The 17,262-nt window shown below is 39.2% G+C and overlaps 1 protein-coding gene across 2 annotated transcripts in view; it reads right to left on the reverse strand.

Annotated features, from left to right (window-relative positions):
* The window catches only part of Tprg1 (tumor protein p63 regulated 1), a 146,745-nt gene extending 132,175 nt beyond the window's left edge, over positions 1 to 14,570 (reverse strand). The window contains exon 1 of one of the 2 annotated variants that reach the window (XM_087187019.1): positions 14,359 to 14,570. The gene's annotated coding sequence lies outside the window, so the exon portion shown is untranslated. The remainder of the gene's footprint in view (positions 1 to 14,358) is intronic. The other variant, XM_021255687.2, reaches the window with a different exon arrangement.
* Positions 14,571 to 17,262: the final 2,692 nt, after the last annotated feature.

The raw sequence follows: 17,262 nt of genomic DNA on the forward strand, positions 1-17,262 counted from the left end.
AAAAAGTTTTAGCGGCTGTACCTCGGACAAATGTCTACTATCTAGAATATGTAAAGAACTCAAAAAATCAGACCCCTCAAATTTAAAAATCCAGTTCAAAAATGGGCATCTGAAATGAACAGATATTTCTAAGACAAAGAAGTAAAAGCAGCAAATAAATATATGAAAAAATGTTCCACATCACTGGTCATTCGAGAGATGCAGATGAAAACAACGCTGAGATTCCACCTCACCCCAGAAAGAATGGCTGCTATCAAGAAATCAAGCAATAACAAATGCTGGAGGGGTGTGGGGAAAAAGGAACACTGCTCCACTGCTGGTGGGAGTGCAGACTGGTATAACTACTGTGGAAATCCATATGGAGATACCTCAAAGAACTAAGACTAGAGGTCCCATTTGACCTAGCTATTCCCCTGCTGGGTTATCTTCCCCAAAGAATTAAAAGAATCATACCATGTGATATATGTGCACCCAGGTTCATAGCGGCAAAGCTTGTAAAACTAAAGCTTCGAAACAGCCCAAGTGCCCATCAACTGGAAACTAGATAAAGAAGATGTTTGTTTTTATAAAGTGGAGTACCACTCAGCCATTAAAAATGAGAAACTAGAGACTTTTATAGCTAAATGGGTGCATATTGAGGCCATACTCTTGAGTGAAATAAATAGGACACACATGTGTGAATACTGAATAGTTTCTCTGGTATGAGAAACTGGAAGTGTAAATAAGGATTAAAATGATTAAAATGAATAATTGATAATTTGAAATAGGAAGAAAAGGTCCAAAGGGGTAGGGGAAGTGGGAAGGGAAGGGGAAAGGAATGAAGGGAAAGGAAAAATTATGAGAAAAGGAAAAAATGGAAGCAAAGTCTTTGTAAATAAGGAAGGGTGGAGGGGGTGAAGGGAGGACAGGGGAATGGGGAAAAAATAAGAACCAAGATATGTCATGTGAAGGTACAAGGTCCCAATGATGAATGTAAATGTATTGTACACCTAAAACGTACCAATAAAAGAATTTTAAAAAGTGGGGGGGACATTGATGCTTACCCTCTTTGGATGATTTTTGTGAAGATTAAACGAAAAATGTTGTGAAAGCAGTTTGTAAGCAATACAGTGCTTTGATCTTGCCCCTTTTGAAGAGCTGCTAGAATTATAAGAGAAGTGGAGACAATAAAATGATAGCTGAGTATGGGAGCTTGGCGATCCCTGAGGAACACCAAAGGTAAAGTGAAGCCGCCTGGTGCTTTAGGGGAGGCTGATTCTCATCTTGATGTGAGGTCAAAACTATTGGCACCTTGGTGGCATGGAGATAGGGAGAAGCAGCCGTGTGTTTAGAGCAGGGATATGCCAACTTACCCTCAAAGGGAGCTGCTCCTACTGCACCTGGCGGGGCGGGGGGTGGAACCAGACAGAAACTGAAGGTCACACAGCCAGAATTGAGTGCTACCTGTGTCACCTGTGCTCAAGCTCACTCCGTGGATTTCTGCCTGTAGAGTACCCCTTCAGAACATTCCATGAAGTCTGTGCTATGCACACTGTCCTGTTTGTGAATAGAGTCACATAAGTGATCGCATATGGCTGACCATTCCCGAGAGCTTCTCTTGTGATTTAGATGTTAGTAAAAATGGGTCAGTCCACAGTATTACTGTATGGGGAATATATTTCTCTGCACCTAAGAACTTCATCAGTGACACTGCATGATGTTTAAACAGATCAAAGAAATATCTTACACAATTCCAAACTGTAATCCCTGTTACCTATGAAGAAAGTTTTATCTTCTCTTTTTTATGGTCTACAGCAAATAGAAAATATTCAGTACTATTCTTGCTTACTATTATTTATTACTTATTCTCTTATAACCCACCTGAAATGAGTGATGTCAAGGTCCAGATGTTATTAACATTTGACAGGGAATCTCTGGGATTCTCCCACAAAAGTTTAATCATTAAATAAATGTGTTAGAAAGTCCTACAGACAGTGGCTGAAACCAGCTCTCCTGTCGGCAGTGACTGATTACAGAACCTTCAGACTGGGGGAGACTTTTCATAAGTTAGGTCAACATCTCATCCAGGCTAGTCATCTCTAAGACTGTTTCCTTGGTTCACTGATACTGTCATTTAAATCTAGGTATAGAGAGGTACGGATCTCATGGCAAAGAAAACATGGACTGGGCTGAGTATGGCTCTGTGGTAGGAGGCTTGCCTACATGCATGAGGCTCTGGGCTTGACCCACAGCACAGCCAAAGAAGGGGAGGAGAGGGGAGGAGAGCAGAGAAGACAGGAGGGGGCTGAAGGGGAGGGGAAGCTGTTTGGTAGTTCAATGCATGAAAGGGAGATTGCTTCGAATAAGTGATATCTCTAGCTATATTTTCAACTTATCACCTTTCAGTGGAAAAATCCCAGTGCATTCCTCATGCCAATGTTCTTTGGAAAACAGCAAAAATGTCTAATTTATAATCAAATCACAATAGTAGAAAATTGAAAACTATCTAAATTTAGTGATGTAGAATATTATATCGCTATTTAATATATGTTTAATCAATGAAATGGGACATAGCACATAGCATGAGCTTAGGTTTCATAAAAATAAAATATGAGATATGAATAAAAAAGTTTACAAGATATTCATGAAAATTTTAACATTGATTTTGTCTGGGTGGTAGAATAAGGGACTCTTCCCTCATAATTATATTTTATAACTTTTACAAAAATATTATAAATACTATTAAATGACACAAAATTATTAGCTCCGGTAACAATATGTGAAATTTTTAAATGTTGATCTTTTAAACACCCACATTTTCATGACAAACTTCTCTTTCTGTAGTACCTACCATTAGTGGGGGAAAAATTCTGTTTCGTGCAGAATATATATCAAAATTTGACTTTCAAAAAAGCTCCACAAATTTAAGTCAGAAGAAGAGTAAAACTAATACTCAAAATGAAACTGTTTCCGATGCACAGATATTTGGGTTATCAGGCAACAAATTTTATCTGCCTGCTGATATGTAAAGGAGACATTCAGGAACTAAAATCAGAAGACATTTGAGAAATAGAAATACAGAGTCTTTCAGACCAAGCTTTTCTCACAGAGATGGTGAAAATTGCTATACAGGCTAAGAATTGACGAATCTTTTATACAAGTGATAAGTGGGGAAAGAAGGGGAATGTTGGTCTTACAGAGATAAGTTCAAAGTACTTCCACTGAAAAGATTACTCTTTGTCACAAATGGATTTGTTAGACATGGTCACTTGGCAGAAGTTCTAGTTGTCACAGCAAAATAGCATCATATCTAGCAAGCGATGCGCAACGTAAGCTAGGCTCAAAAACACTGGTATGAAATAAACCAGAGGGAGATATCTCCCTTCTTTCTTCCTGCGCTGTGACAAAGGGTAGGAATTTACACCATAGCCCACTTTTCTCTAAGAAGCCCAGAGGAAATGCCTGCCTAATCCCAGAACACATCGCTAACTGTGCTTCATGCCTTCTAACTCTTCAATATGTCTCTGGACTTCAGTGTTTCTCCCTGAAATGCATCCTCACTCTAGTAGAGGTGACATTATTGATATTGTATTGAGCGATGTTTGGGGTTTTTGACTTCATATTTATTTCTTTGACATTTGCACAACTTCTATTCTTGTTTGTTTCCTGTTACGATCTTTCTGTCAGCTGCTCAGTAGGAGTGGCTAAGTCAGACAATTTAGCTTCCTTCACTGAAACCTGAAAGACAGCTTTACTTTTCATTTAAATACAAGTTTGTAGGTGATGTGTCAAGATCATTCACCTACAACTCAAAGACACAAAAGTTAAAAGAACTAATTAAGCCAAGCCTTTCAAAGGTAATGGAAAAGGAACATAAAGGCACAAATTGATTCATTTCATACAATCGATACCTTTATCAGGAAATAGATTGGCACACTGCAGAGAGATCTGGAGTCAGAAAAATCTGGGCTTCACTCCAGACTCCACAATTTACCAGCTGTCTGAGGCCAAGTAACAATTAAAACCCCTAAGCTTTTGTTTTCTCAAATTTAAAATAGATCTAATAGGGACCTTTCAGGACGGGGTAAGAACTAGATGAGCCAATGGATCTAAAGACCTAGACAAGTACTTAAAATACAGTAAGGAAATAAAACATAGTTTTAAAAGTTCAGGGGAAAGGAAGGCTAGAAGTGTAAAATCAGCTGAATTCTTTGTAAGAACAACATAAACATTTGGTAGGAGCAGAGTACATGGAATTAGAGAATGTTGGAGAAAATCCTGCAGTAGTAGGAGTCAAGAATTCTGGGCTCAGAAATAAGCTACTACTAGGTGTCATTTTGGTTGTTGTTTTTGTTATTACTGTTGTTTCCGTGTGTACTAAGAGGACATTGAATTACTTGGTCCCAAAGTTTCCCTCCAACTCTGCTGACCTAGGACTTCAAGCAGCCTTGGGTGAAACTGTCTTTCTAAAGCGAGGTGGAGAGCTTATAAAGCAGGTCACTTATAAAGCAGGTCAAAGAAAAAAAAAAAGACCCAAAGAGCTGGAATACATTTTTTATCACTTTTATCCCACTCTAAATTAAAATTCTCTAGTCCTTAATAGTATGTTTATAGAAAAGTCTACCTTTAAGAGTAGCAAGCACAGGAAGTCAATGAGAAAAACTGACTAGGATTTCTGTTTTTGTTTCTTGCTTTTAAATTTCCCCCTTTTAAATATGTGATTGTGACTCAGGACCAATGCATTCAGCATAGGGAATTGGTGCATACACATATTCCATCTTGATTCTTTTTACTTCTTCCCCTTTCCTCCCTCTTGTCCCACCTCATACCCAGATCCAAACACAGTGCGTAGTAAGAGCTTCCTGTCTGATTTCAAACTTCCTGCTTCAGGCAACCAATGAAATTAGCACTTCAGAGAAAACCAACCTCCTAGCCTGGGGCTTTGTCCAGCTACTTCTGATCAAAGGCATTCGTTTCCTTATCATTCCCCACCATACTGTGGGTCGCTGCCTCATAAGGTATCTCTCAAATAACCCAGCAATAGCTTCCTGAACTCCTTTATGTAGGGAAAGCTTTCTGTTAAGTGTTTCTCTCACCTAGCACAAAGATTTCATCTTTATCCACTACAATTGATTGTTCCCCTACAATTCAATGGTGAATCAAAAGTAGATCATCTTGCACATAGGGGAATAAAGAAGATACAAAATTCTAAACAGCCCAATTACAATGAGTGAAATTGAAAATGTAATTAAAAATTTACCAACAAAGAAAAGCTCAGATCCTGATGGCTTCACTGCTGAATTCTACATTTTGAGAAGAACTAAAGGCTTTACTCTTCAAACTCGTCAATGAAATTGAAAGGAAAGCAATACTTCCAAATTCATTGCTTGCAGAGAGGAGAAGGATCTAAGTTAGTTAATCCTAAATTAGATTTAAAATTGTCTCAATTACATTTTGTGACTGTGACCATAACATAGTATATTGTAACCCTTAAAAGTCAAATTTGGGGCCAGAGATTTTGCTGCCTGCTGTGCAACTGCAAGGACCTGAGTTCGATTCCCGATACAAAAAAAAAGTCAAATTTGGGGAAAAAATTAAGTTCTGATAAAGATTCACAGAATTACGCTATGAAAAAGTAGGATCCTAAGCTACACATGCCTTATGGCTTTATTTTTAAAATCCAAAGCATATACAAATGAGCAAAGAAAAATGTTAAAAAAGTGTAAAAGAGGGCTTATCTCTGGGATGGGGAAGCAATAAAAGATAAAAAGATAAAGAATAATCCTGTATATAGATATTAATTGACACCAAATATTTATTATTGTGAAACAAGATGCATACTATAAAGTACATTAAAAATTACCCAATTGTGCATTGGAAGCACATGTACTAAAATGTTCTGAATGATTATCTCTTCATGACTGACTTATGGATGATTTTTACTTTTTTCTTTTTATACTATTCTAAACTGCACTGCATGTATACTATCCTTACAAATAGGGGGGATAAAACTAAAAATATTGTTTCCAGGAGGTGAGCCAAGTGAATACAAATCATAACTGTTTATACAAGAAATTTATGGGAACATAAGAATAGTATGTGGGTACCCTGAAGGTGGCAGAGGAAACCAGATGAGAAATCTCAGTAAAGGTAATAGTGATAAAAGGAGCTTAAAGGAGCTACATCTAGTCAGAGATTGCTGTATGTATGGGAAATGGATAAAGTTTGGGTTTTGAAGCCCATTAACTAGGCTATCAGGACAGTTCAGTCCCACCTCCTTAAGGAAGTTTTCCCTGAACACCAGAACCCACTGGACACACAGCTGGACCTCTTCAAATAATGCATAAGCCCTGAAAGATGTGCTTTTTCTCTTCAGGGGAACTAGGCATTTTCCTGGGTCAGGAACCATCCTTTGAGTGTTTTGTATCACATATCACTGATTGTTCTGAACAGAATGGATGATTAGTCCATGTCTGTGATGTACCCCATAGGGAAAATGAAAGGAGAACAGGGCAGAGGGTAAGAGAAATGTGGAATTAAGCACAGGAACACTGCTAACCACAGCATATGTGGCATTGAGGACAGCTATACTGAGAGATCTTAGTGATTTGACAAGATAACAGCGATAACAGGCAAAGATCTACTGCATTGGTAGATGTCTGTTCACAGGGATTAATGTTAGTGATGTTTTAAATCCATTTAATTTCTGTCAGTACATTGTATACCACACATAAAAGCAAATGAAGGAAGAGAAATCTTCCTTTAAGCTTACTGTGAAGGAAAATGAAAGTAATACAGTAATTTTGATGTATACACTTTAAGATTTTTCTATATTTATTTGTTCACAATATTATCTCTACTTCAAAAATGGTGTTATGCTGTGTATATTGTTTTACAAACCAGCTTTTACACTTGAGTTGTAAAAGGATGTCAATATTGACAAAGGTGGCAATGCTTAAGTGCTTAATATTCACTAAGCACCTGGTTTTACCTGCATTGACTCATTTCACACTCATTACATCTGCTGAGTCTCAGGTACTATGATTATCCATATTTTGCAGATTAAGAAACTGAGGCCTAGAAGATTAAGGATTAAGGATTAAGATTAAGGAACTTCCCAAGGACACACAAGGAGTAAATCGGACAGCTGGAGGTTGATCAAAGGTCTGTCCAAAGCCTATTTCTCCCCTCATGATGGTAGTTACTATACTACTTAATGAATAAATGACTTCCTTATACTTGAAAATTGCTAAAAGAGTGGATCTTATGTGTTCTCAACACACGCACACACCCCATATATAAATATGTAAAAGTATGTAAAACATACTCCTATGTTTTATATATAGATATAAAACTAAGTGAGGTAATTGATATATATATTCATTAGCTTGATGTAGTAATCTTTCCATAAGGTACACATAAGTCAAAACATCTCACTGTACACCATGAATATATACTATTTTTGTTTGTCAATTATACTTCAATAAAGCTGGAAATAAATTCCTACAACAGCCTATTAGTGGCTGTATAGGATCTCGTTATATAATCATCCATATTTATTTAACTTATTTTCTATTGTTAATTGCTAACCATTTGTTTGGTTAATTGCTTTCCATTTGCTTGGACCTTGAAGATCCTTATAGCTAAAACTTAAGTCTTAAATTCTTCTGAAATGTAATTTCCCTAGAAGTGGGAATGCTGGGTCAAGTATATGTAGATTTCAGGAAATTTTTAACTATAGACAAATTGCTCCTCCTCACCACCTTAGAAATGTTCTAAAACTAGGACTGGAAGTCCCTTTGACCCTGCTATTCCACTGCTGGGGATCTTCCCCAAAGAATTAAAAGAATTATACCACAGTGATATATGTGCACCCATGTTCATAGCAGCTCAGTTTGTAATAGCTAAAACTTGGAAACAGCCCAAATGCCCATCAACTGGAGACTGGATAAAGAAAATGTGGTTTTTTTTATAGAATGGAGTACTACTCAGCCATAAAAAATGAGAAATTAGAGACATTATAGCTAAGTGGATGCACATTGAGGCAATACTCTTAAGTGAAATAAATAGGACACTCATGTATAAATACCGAATAGTTTCTCTGATGTGAGAAACTGAAAGTGTAAATAAGGACTAAAATGTATAATAGGCAATGTGAAATAGGAAGAAAAGGGGCAAAGGGGAAGGAAGTGGGAGGTCTAGGGGAAAGGATAGAAGGGAATGGGATTAATATGAGAAAATGGAAAAATAGGAACAAAATTTTTGTAAATAGGGAGGACTGGAGGGGTTGAAGGGAGGGCTGGGCAAGGCTGAAAAAATAAGAACCAAGAGAGACTATGTAAAGGTGCAAATTTCCAATGATGATTGTCATTATATTGTATACCTAAAATGTACCAATGATTAGAATGAATAATCCATAGTGCAAAATAGGAAGGAGAGGTCCAAAGGGGTAGGGGTAGTGGGAGGGGCAGGGGAAAGGAAAGAAGGGAAAGGAAAAATGCTGAGAAATGGAAAAAATGGAAATAAAGTCTTTGTAAATAGGGAAGGGTGGAGGGCGTGAAGGGAGGGCTAGGAATGGGGAAGAAATAAGAATCAAGATGCATTATGTAAAGGTACAATTCCCAATGAGAAATGTAATTGTGTTGTATACCTACAATGTACCAATAAAAAAATTTAATACAAAAAAAAAAAGAAATGTTCTAAAAATTTAAACTTCAGTAGAATGAACGAAGTGTTACTTTTTCCAAAAGTCAGAATACAGTTTTATAATATTTAATTAAAGATTTATAAATGTTAGTCTGGTGTTTGTTTTAATTTGCACTACTTTTTTAAAGTTGTGTGATTGAAAGCTCAGAGTGTGTAGGTATGTTTGGACATTCTTATTAGTTTCATCTTCTTTGTTTTATTGATCAAGAAGAGTTCTTCATTAACTAAATATACTAACAATTGAACAAATGTTTATGATATCAGCAGATGTTACTGATTATACTGATACTCTTTTGGTTATAGGCATGAGTAACGATGATGTCCAATGTTTAAGATGTATACATAAATTATACAAGTTTATGTATCCCTAACTCAAGAGAAAAGTAACCACTCTAGTTGCTTTCTGAAATTTTATATTTGATTGGCCTAATTAAATCTGCATACAAGAATATCTTGAATTTGGGTACTTTAGTTTTTTCCTGTGTGACATAGACTAACCTCCTTAGGGTTATTCTAAATGGCATAACTTGGGGGAAAAGCACTCTGGGGAAGGGTTGTGCTAGGAAAAGAGAGGCAGAGATTAGGAGAAATCATGCAAATACAATTTCTGCCCTTGAGAAGTATATTGTGAAAGATTCAAATCTCCAAATAGATAATTACCAGGCAGCTGAAATAAAGCAATATATAGTAATCTGTAAAAAGAGCAATGGGAACCTTCTCGATGTGCCATAGAGACTCACACTGAGTTGTCTGGATGCCTATGGATACAAGAGGTTTTCCAGAAGGCAAACCACTGGAGACACACCAAGGAGCCAGTACAACCTGCTGTAGCTAGAAGGGAGTTAGATTTCACTCGAGGAAGTTGGTTTCTGGTGCAATCACTGATGAAAAAGGAGAGCTACCATGGTCTTCTGAGCTCTGACCAGAATCTCCCATACAGTATAACTTAAGGCAAAGATTTCTATTCTGGACATGCAAGGTTGAGTTAAAATAATATGTGCTGCAATGAATACCTGATTATAACTAGTACCATTATTCCAACTGGGAAATAAGTTGGACTGGAGACAATGAAAATATACGACTGGAGTTCCATGGAGACAGAAAGATCATTATGGGTGTATGACCTTCAAATGTACAACAATAGATGTTGGTAGCAAGACACAAGTACACTACTAAAGAGACCAATCAGTCCAAGAGTAAAAGCATGAGAAACTACATTTCCATCCTCCAACCTGCAAATAGTTCAACCTGAAGCCTTTCATTGACCCCAATTGGAAGAGTTTTTTCAAATACTCTAAGTTTTCTTCAATGTAGACATCACATTCCAGTTCCTTTCCAGGGCTCCAAACATCCTGCATTTGATCTAAAATCATCTTCACTTCAAGAGATATTGCCTTTTCCAAAGTTCTTGGCTTTTGGATGTTAATCTTTTCGGCAACCAAGTTCTCCTCTGTTCTCCCTTTGCAGGCCACAACTTTACTGAAGCTTCCTTTCTGACCAAACTCAAAATGTTTTAAATCATTCTGTTAACCCTAAAAGCCCCCAACAGTAGCCATGCCACCTGCTCAACATTAGACTGTCTTGATTTCTTTTTCTGCAAGATTAATTAGTCTGCCGTCCTTAATATCAGTCTCAGGCAAAGTCTCTGGACACAAGCAAAACGCAGGCAAAATTTCTGCTAAGCCATAACACACATGGTCTGGAAACCAACAGCCAAAGCAGTCCTTCTTCCCAGCAGAAACCTCCTGAGCTTGGTCTTTACCAGCTCTCTGGTCTTCTGAGCTCTGACTAGAATCTCCCATACAGAGCAGCCTAAGGCATCCCAGCTCTACTTCTTAAGCCAGCATCTCTGAGTCTTACTTAACTCTTCTCCTTTCCACAAGCCAGTTCCAAAGGCTCTTGAACCACATGACCAGGTAATGTCATAGCAACAACCCCACTTCTCTGTTACCAAATTCTGTGCTTGTTACTTTTCTCTCATTGCTGAGATAAAATACCTAACCCTGAAAGTTAAAGGGGAAAGGGCTTATTTAGCTCACAGTTTGTAGAGGTTTCAGTCCATAATCGTCTGGCTCCAAGGCAGGGTGGCACATGGCAGAGAGGAATCGAAGAGGAGAAACAGTCCATTAGCAGGCACCCACGGGGTAGCAGGGACCTTAACAGCATCTTCCTGCCCCTTTAATCTTATGCAGACTACTTAGGGTGGGTAGCATTCTCACTCTTAATCCTAGTCCTCTCTGGCCTAGCATTGCACCATACATCACACACTCTAGATTCAACTGCCTCCAAAATAGCCCCATCTAAAACCACATGAGGCTTTGGGGGGACATCTAAACACAAGCCATGACAGTGGATTAATCACATTACTAATGGTGTGTTCAGCAATGTTTATTACGGAAGATTACAGAACTGGGACATCCTGCCCCCTGGGAGCAGGGTAGGGGGTTCCAATAATTCTCCTGGAAAACTTAAAGCAGAGCTAACATATACCTGAATAGATGCTTTGCCACTTTCAAATTATTCATTTAATGAGCCACGATCCTGGACAAATGTCTGCTCCAAAGCTCTCATGCTCATTAGATGCACCAAGTTGTGCTTCACCTGAAGCCCTTCACCTGCCATTCTGCACCCACCATCTGGTACAGACCTGGATTTCCACCCTCATTATTCCTTACTCCCACTTTCCCTATAATAAAATAGTAAAGGCTTAAGTACATTTTAAATGGTACTTTGCAAGTTTGCGTAAACTCTTTTGGGGAAACTTCTCAACTCTGCCTGTCCAAACCCCAACTCAAATACTGTTTCTTCCTTAGAAACCTACCCACTGGCCATAAATCCCTCTTTACTCAGTGAAAGCACAGCATTAGCTTTCTTCTTTTCACACCACTTATCTTTCTTTCTTTTTTGCCTCATGTTGTGGCGATTTGTTTACACATTTTCTATCCCGGGTAAAAGTCCCTTTGGGGAAAGGTCACTACTCTTCATCCCTAAATCCTCAGGCTTAAGATTTATACAGCATAAAATATACAAGGGTGATTATTATGTTAGTGAATGCATGGTAGAAAACGTAGCATTGGCCTAGTTTCCAAGATGTCAGCAATCTGTTTTATATTCTTTGACACACAGAGCATTGTGTTGCTACCCATATGCTATCAGATATCATACTTTCCTTTTTGCTACACAACTGATCTCTCAAGTAAAGGACATTACTCTGCAAGTGTTGTCCTTCTTCTCTATTCTCTTATAGTGACCTAGAGATTACTCTGGGAGACTATTGGGGTCCCTAAATCTTTAGCTTTCAAATCACTGAGTCTTGATATCTAGCTCAAGAAAATATTCTGGGCACATATCAGGGCCACTGGTTTATTCTGCAGAAATCATCACATGTCCTCCTACCTCCTAAGTAATGAAAGGTTAGGGTCAAAGAATTAACTTCACCTCCTCCCTGATGACATTGATCTGGCAGGCTTTGAATGAAAATGGTTTAAGGGAACTCAAACACCTTAGAGACTGGAGTAGCTCAGTAGGGAAAAATTTAAGTACCTAGTAGTTTAGATAAAATACAATGGGGGCCAAGAAGAACTGGGGATACATACAGGGAGCAGGTGTGGCCCAGACCCAGCTGATGCGTTATCTATAGAGGAAGGTGGGCCCATCATGACCACATCTTCTGATTTTAAACAGTCAGGCATCTGGAATTTTACAAGGAATTTCCTTGATGTTGAATACACCACACACTAATCTGATTTTGTTTAATATCAAAGCACAAACAAAACACATGCGCATGCTAGGTTCACCTGTGACCACTGGACTGCTAGTACCGGATTAAGTGAACAGGTGGACTTTACTCTGCCATTAGGTTCTACAGTGTTGAATAAAAAACTAACTAGCTTTCACATTCTGAAACCATCGCACTGCGTAACACCTCTTTGAAATGATCTTGAGAGACACAAAAATCCAGATTGACTGAAAAAAACAAAGATAACTTGTCTTCATGCTTGTCTCCCCACTCTACAACTACTGAGAAGTCCCAACATTTGGCTGAAACAAATATTCCACAAGAACCAAGTCAAAGGAAAGAAGCTTAGCTGGCAAATTCTCCTATTTTACATGGTATGATGACATTTCCTGAAATGCTAAGCAAAGGTCAAAGCCCCTAACCCTTTTGATTGGAAGAAATCTTCTAGGACATTTAAATTCATACAGTCTATATAATGGCACAGCTAATGCTGTTGCTTAGGAATTCCCAGCCTTACGCAGTGCATTTCGCTGTCAATGAAGCAGTAAGAGTCCCCTGTTTGGTTTACAACTGAGTGATCACTGATTGAATAATGTGGTGTATATAACTTCATGTTTCTGGAACTCTAATTTTCTACCTTGAATAAAGTAATTTATTGAGTAAATTTTTCCGGACCCTTTCAGCCAGAAAGATACTAAGAATATACAGAAAGTGTCAAAAATTATGTAGCACTGCAACCCACTGCACTGTGGTGGGCCCAGAGGGATGACTACTAGCTCTGTCATAACAACCTCTGTCTCTGTTTGTCTCTATCTCTCTCTCTCTGTCTCTGCCCTCTGTCTCTCTGTCTCTGTCTCTTTATCTGCCTGTTGTTCTCCCTCTCTATCTCTCCCTCCCTCTTTCCCTCCCTCCCCAAGGAAGCATTTTCTTTCATAACTCAGAATGATATAACCATTTGAGCATTAAGGGGAAATGATAGCTAAAATTAGCATCTTAAAAAATAAGCTACACAATCATTGAAAATGAGATTTTCTTAAAACTGGAACAATGAGATATGATGATAGCTGTCATAAGATAGGAAATTACAGGAGTCAGTTTGAAAGGATTTGGGGTATCCTCCCCCCCATTTAGATTTGCTTTTCCACATACCACCAGTAAGGCTGCAAAGCTAAATATTTCCCCCCGGGCCTTTTCGATCTGCTCCTCACCGTGCTGCTGCTGACATTAGGAGAGTGTCATTCAGCCCCAAATTAAAAGCTTCCTACACAGAGATGTAAAATATGCATCAGGCTCCATGTCATCATCTTTCTCACATTTGCAAATCGCTTTTCAGTTTGCAAGTCATTCTCAATACATACTTTCATCTATTGTCTAAAGACAGCCCTATGTGTAGAGTCTGTATATCATCATATAATCTCTCTTAGAAGAATTTAAACTTATGACTCTGAACTTGGATGCAAAGAAATAATCATCATTTGTTTGCCACTGGAAAGTTCAGGGAGTCTTCAGTTTTTCAAATTAAGGAATGACCTGCTGGATGGTATAGCGGAAGGAAAGAGAAAGGGGGATCAAATCTCATCTTGTCCTTAACCTGATGGGCAAATATGAACAAATCATCTTAACTGACCACATCTCACTTCACTCAATCACTGAACGGAGAAAACTACCTATCCTACCACCTTCATAGGGCAGTTACGATGAAACTCCGTATGTCAATTGACTTTATCAGCTGAAAAATACTGATCTAAAACCTACCAATCCTGAGCAGTAACAAAGAATGGAGGAATCCCACACTCATGCAAAACTATGAGCCTAGATCCAATTTGCAAATCCTTGCTAGAGGTGACCAGAAACCCAGCCTAGAGACAGGACCAATCAGGTCATAGAGAGACAGCCTATTCCTGCAGAATGAGCAACAAGCCACCTGATCTTACCTAAGAAGGCTATAGCTGGTCCCCAAGGGTCTTCTTTCTGTTCAGAACAACGAGATGTCCACCACAAATAGTGACCAGTGGAGATGTGGTTGGCTCAGAGGGAACCAAATAGGAGGAGGCCAGGCTCTGGTACTATACTCAGTCACAGCCTTGCCGTACCAAGTGGGCTGAACACCACACTGAAGTGCTCACTCTCAAACAAAGTGTTAGATAAGAGGACTGAGAATGTTTACAGGGTGGAACTCAACCTGTCAGAAGCAAGGAATTGGGGTTGTGGGTGGGGACTTTCTCCTCCTGCAATGACACACCCCTCAAGAAGTCCTGGATTTTCCTGCCAAGTTCCTCCTTGATTGAGTTCTGACCTGGGTGAGCAGGACTAGTCTTCCCCACAGGCCTCCATCATGTCTATATGGTTCCAAGAAGCTGGAAGAAGACTCATGCCTGGACCCTATTGTCCTATCGGTAATATTCTTTGTGATGATTTGACTTGTTGGATTGTCATGGTGTTAAACATCAGCACCACTTTTGTATCAGAAATGAAGTAGGCATATAGAGCATGTTTGTCTATTAAGAACAAACACACATACACATGAAACACCTTTTCAGTCTTCCCTCTACCGGATACCTGTCACATGACCTTGCTTTTATGTAAGTGTGTGTCCTGCTCACTTGCCTGAGAGTACTTTGAGGGTAATGACCATGTTCTATTCTCCCACAGAACCCCTACAACACCTGGCACATAGTAAGTAACAAATCAACACATATCGAATGAGTAAAAATCAATTAGTATCTATTTAATGGACTGTGATCTATCATTTAGTGGTTTTCAGGTTTATGAATATTTTAACCTTTGTGAATTTCTTTTCTTTTTGTATTTCATTTTGTTTTTATTGTTTTTGCTCATCTGTAAGGATGGTTGCCAGTTTTTCTTCAGTGATGTGGATAGAATTTGAAAGAAAGTACAGAGAATGAGCCCAGGGTAAGACTTGACAAAGAACAGGGACAAAAAGGAAACTGAAACTTGAGAACACATTTTTGAAACCCAAATAAGTGCATTCTACACAGAGTTGGTACATAGTCAAGCATTAACTAATCACTGGAGGAAGGGAAGGAACAGAATATGAAGTGGTAAATGTTTATATCTGAATTCCATTTTTCATCTTCCATGCTCTGTTGCATTTGGCAGATTCTGGCCACGTCAGATCATATTCATTTGATAGCTGGAGAAACCAAGGTGCACCAAGGAATTTCTGACCTGATTCTATTCTTTTAAAAAGAAACACAGCTGAAGCTCATCCTCCGAACAATGTTTTATGCAGGCATACTAAGGCATAGGAAGGCCTGAGGAGGTGCCATAGAAAATCAGGTATAACTTTGCAACTCACTTAAGGCCATTGTAGACAGGTCATGTGAGTAAACTGGCTTTTTAATGCCAAGGGACATAAGGAATATATGCTTTCACTCCTCATGTAGTTTGGTGAGCAATGACCTTGGCTGTTCTCTGACTACACAAGGACAGAAAAACAAACTAGACACTGTCTCTGGTATAAAGAGTTCAAAATATGGAACATGCGCATGAGCTAATATCACAGCATTTAGAAAAGGATGAGTCCTGAAGTCAGGATCAGAGCAAGGCCTGTGACAGTCTGGAAGAGGGATCGACTCCGGGGAGGGCACACAGAAGGAGCCAGCAGAGGGTCTGGGCTGGTAAGGAGAGCTAGGATTTCTCCAAACACAGATGGTAGAGTTAAAAGAAATGTTACCTGTGAGAGGGACTGAGCCAGTTGCCTGATCTAACTGATCCACAGCCTCCCTCCCCCCAACACAGACTTGAAGTTGTAAAGAGAATTTCGCAGCACTGGTATCCAGGTCACAGCACTCAGACTCCATGAAACTACCAGGCAGTTAGGAGTAATTGCGAGAAATACAGTCCCCGCTCAGCTTCAAGTGTCTTTACGATGGCTCAGGGTTGGAGGAAAATGAAGGGGCAGGGAGCAGAGAGGTACTGGATTCCCAGCCTGGTCACTTAAGTGTGGGAACAACTGATGCCCTGCTGTTTGAACTGTGTTATTTTAAAGAGTGAGAGACTCTGAAAAGGCATCGCTGCTTCACATGGCAGCTATCAGTGAGCGCCTTCCCAGCCCCTGCTGAGCTCCCAACACACTCCAGCTTGCAGAAACTGGGGCAGGAGACACGGTACCTCCAGCAGGAGTACAAGCAGCACAAAGAACACCACAGGGAACACCTGGCACTCATCCCAGGCCTGCCACTTGCTGGCATCAACAGCAAAGAGCTCTTAGCCTATCTTGAAACTCAGTTGCTTCTTCAGTACAGTGGAATTATAATACAGATGACACCCACTTTCCCGGCTGTTGAGAAAGCAAATGAGATCCTGGAGGCACTAAGAACTCTGTAAATTCTAAGCATTGACATGAATATGAAGCATTCTTATTCAGAACACAAGACTACATGTAGGAATCTACCTCATGCCTCCTATTTCCAGTCATATCAAAGGAAATGCACAGATATCCTGGTGTTTGATACATCCAACCATCAAGGAGCAAACAATCACAGAACAGGTTTACTAGGTAGGCACTTAGCCATAATTATTTAATGTCTTGTCTCTTTTCTCTCTTCTATGACGTCTTTTACAAATTATCCTCTTTTTCCCTCCCCTTCAATCCTAGTATCACTGCAGAAGAATGTAGATGGTTATTATTTGGGTTAGGAAGCCCTCATTGACTAGACCTCCTCCCTACTGCCATAATTCACATTTGGTCAGAGTGACAACACAGGTATCCCTTTCTCTGGACCCACCAAGGCTGTTCTTCTACTGCCTGTGTCAGCAGATGGATAGGAGGACACACAAGTGACATGGACAATAATCAGACATGAACCAGCCCC

Source organism: Heterocephalus glaber, unplaced genomic scaffold, assembly GCF_053883595.1.
Source record: "Heterocephalus glaber isolate CG9 unplaced genomic scaffold, H.glaber_assembly_v1.0 deba00001504, whole genome shotgun sequence".
In the NCBI taxonomy this organism is placed as follows: domain Eukaryota; kingdom Metazoa; phylum Chordata; class Mammalia; order Rodentia; family Bathyergidae; genus Heterocephalus; species Heterocephalus glaber.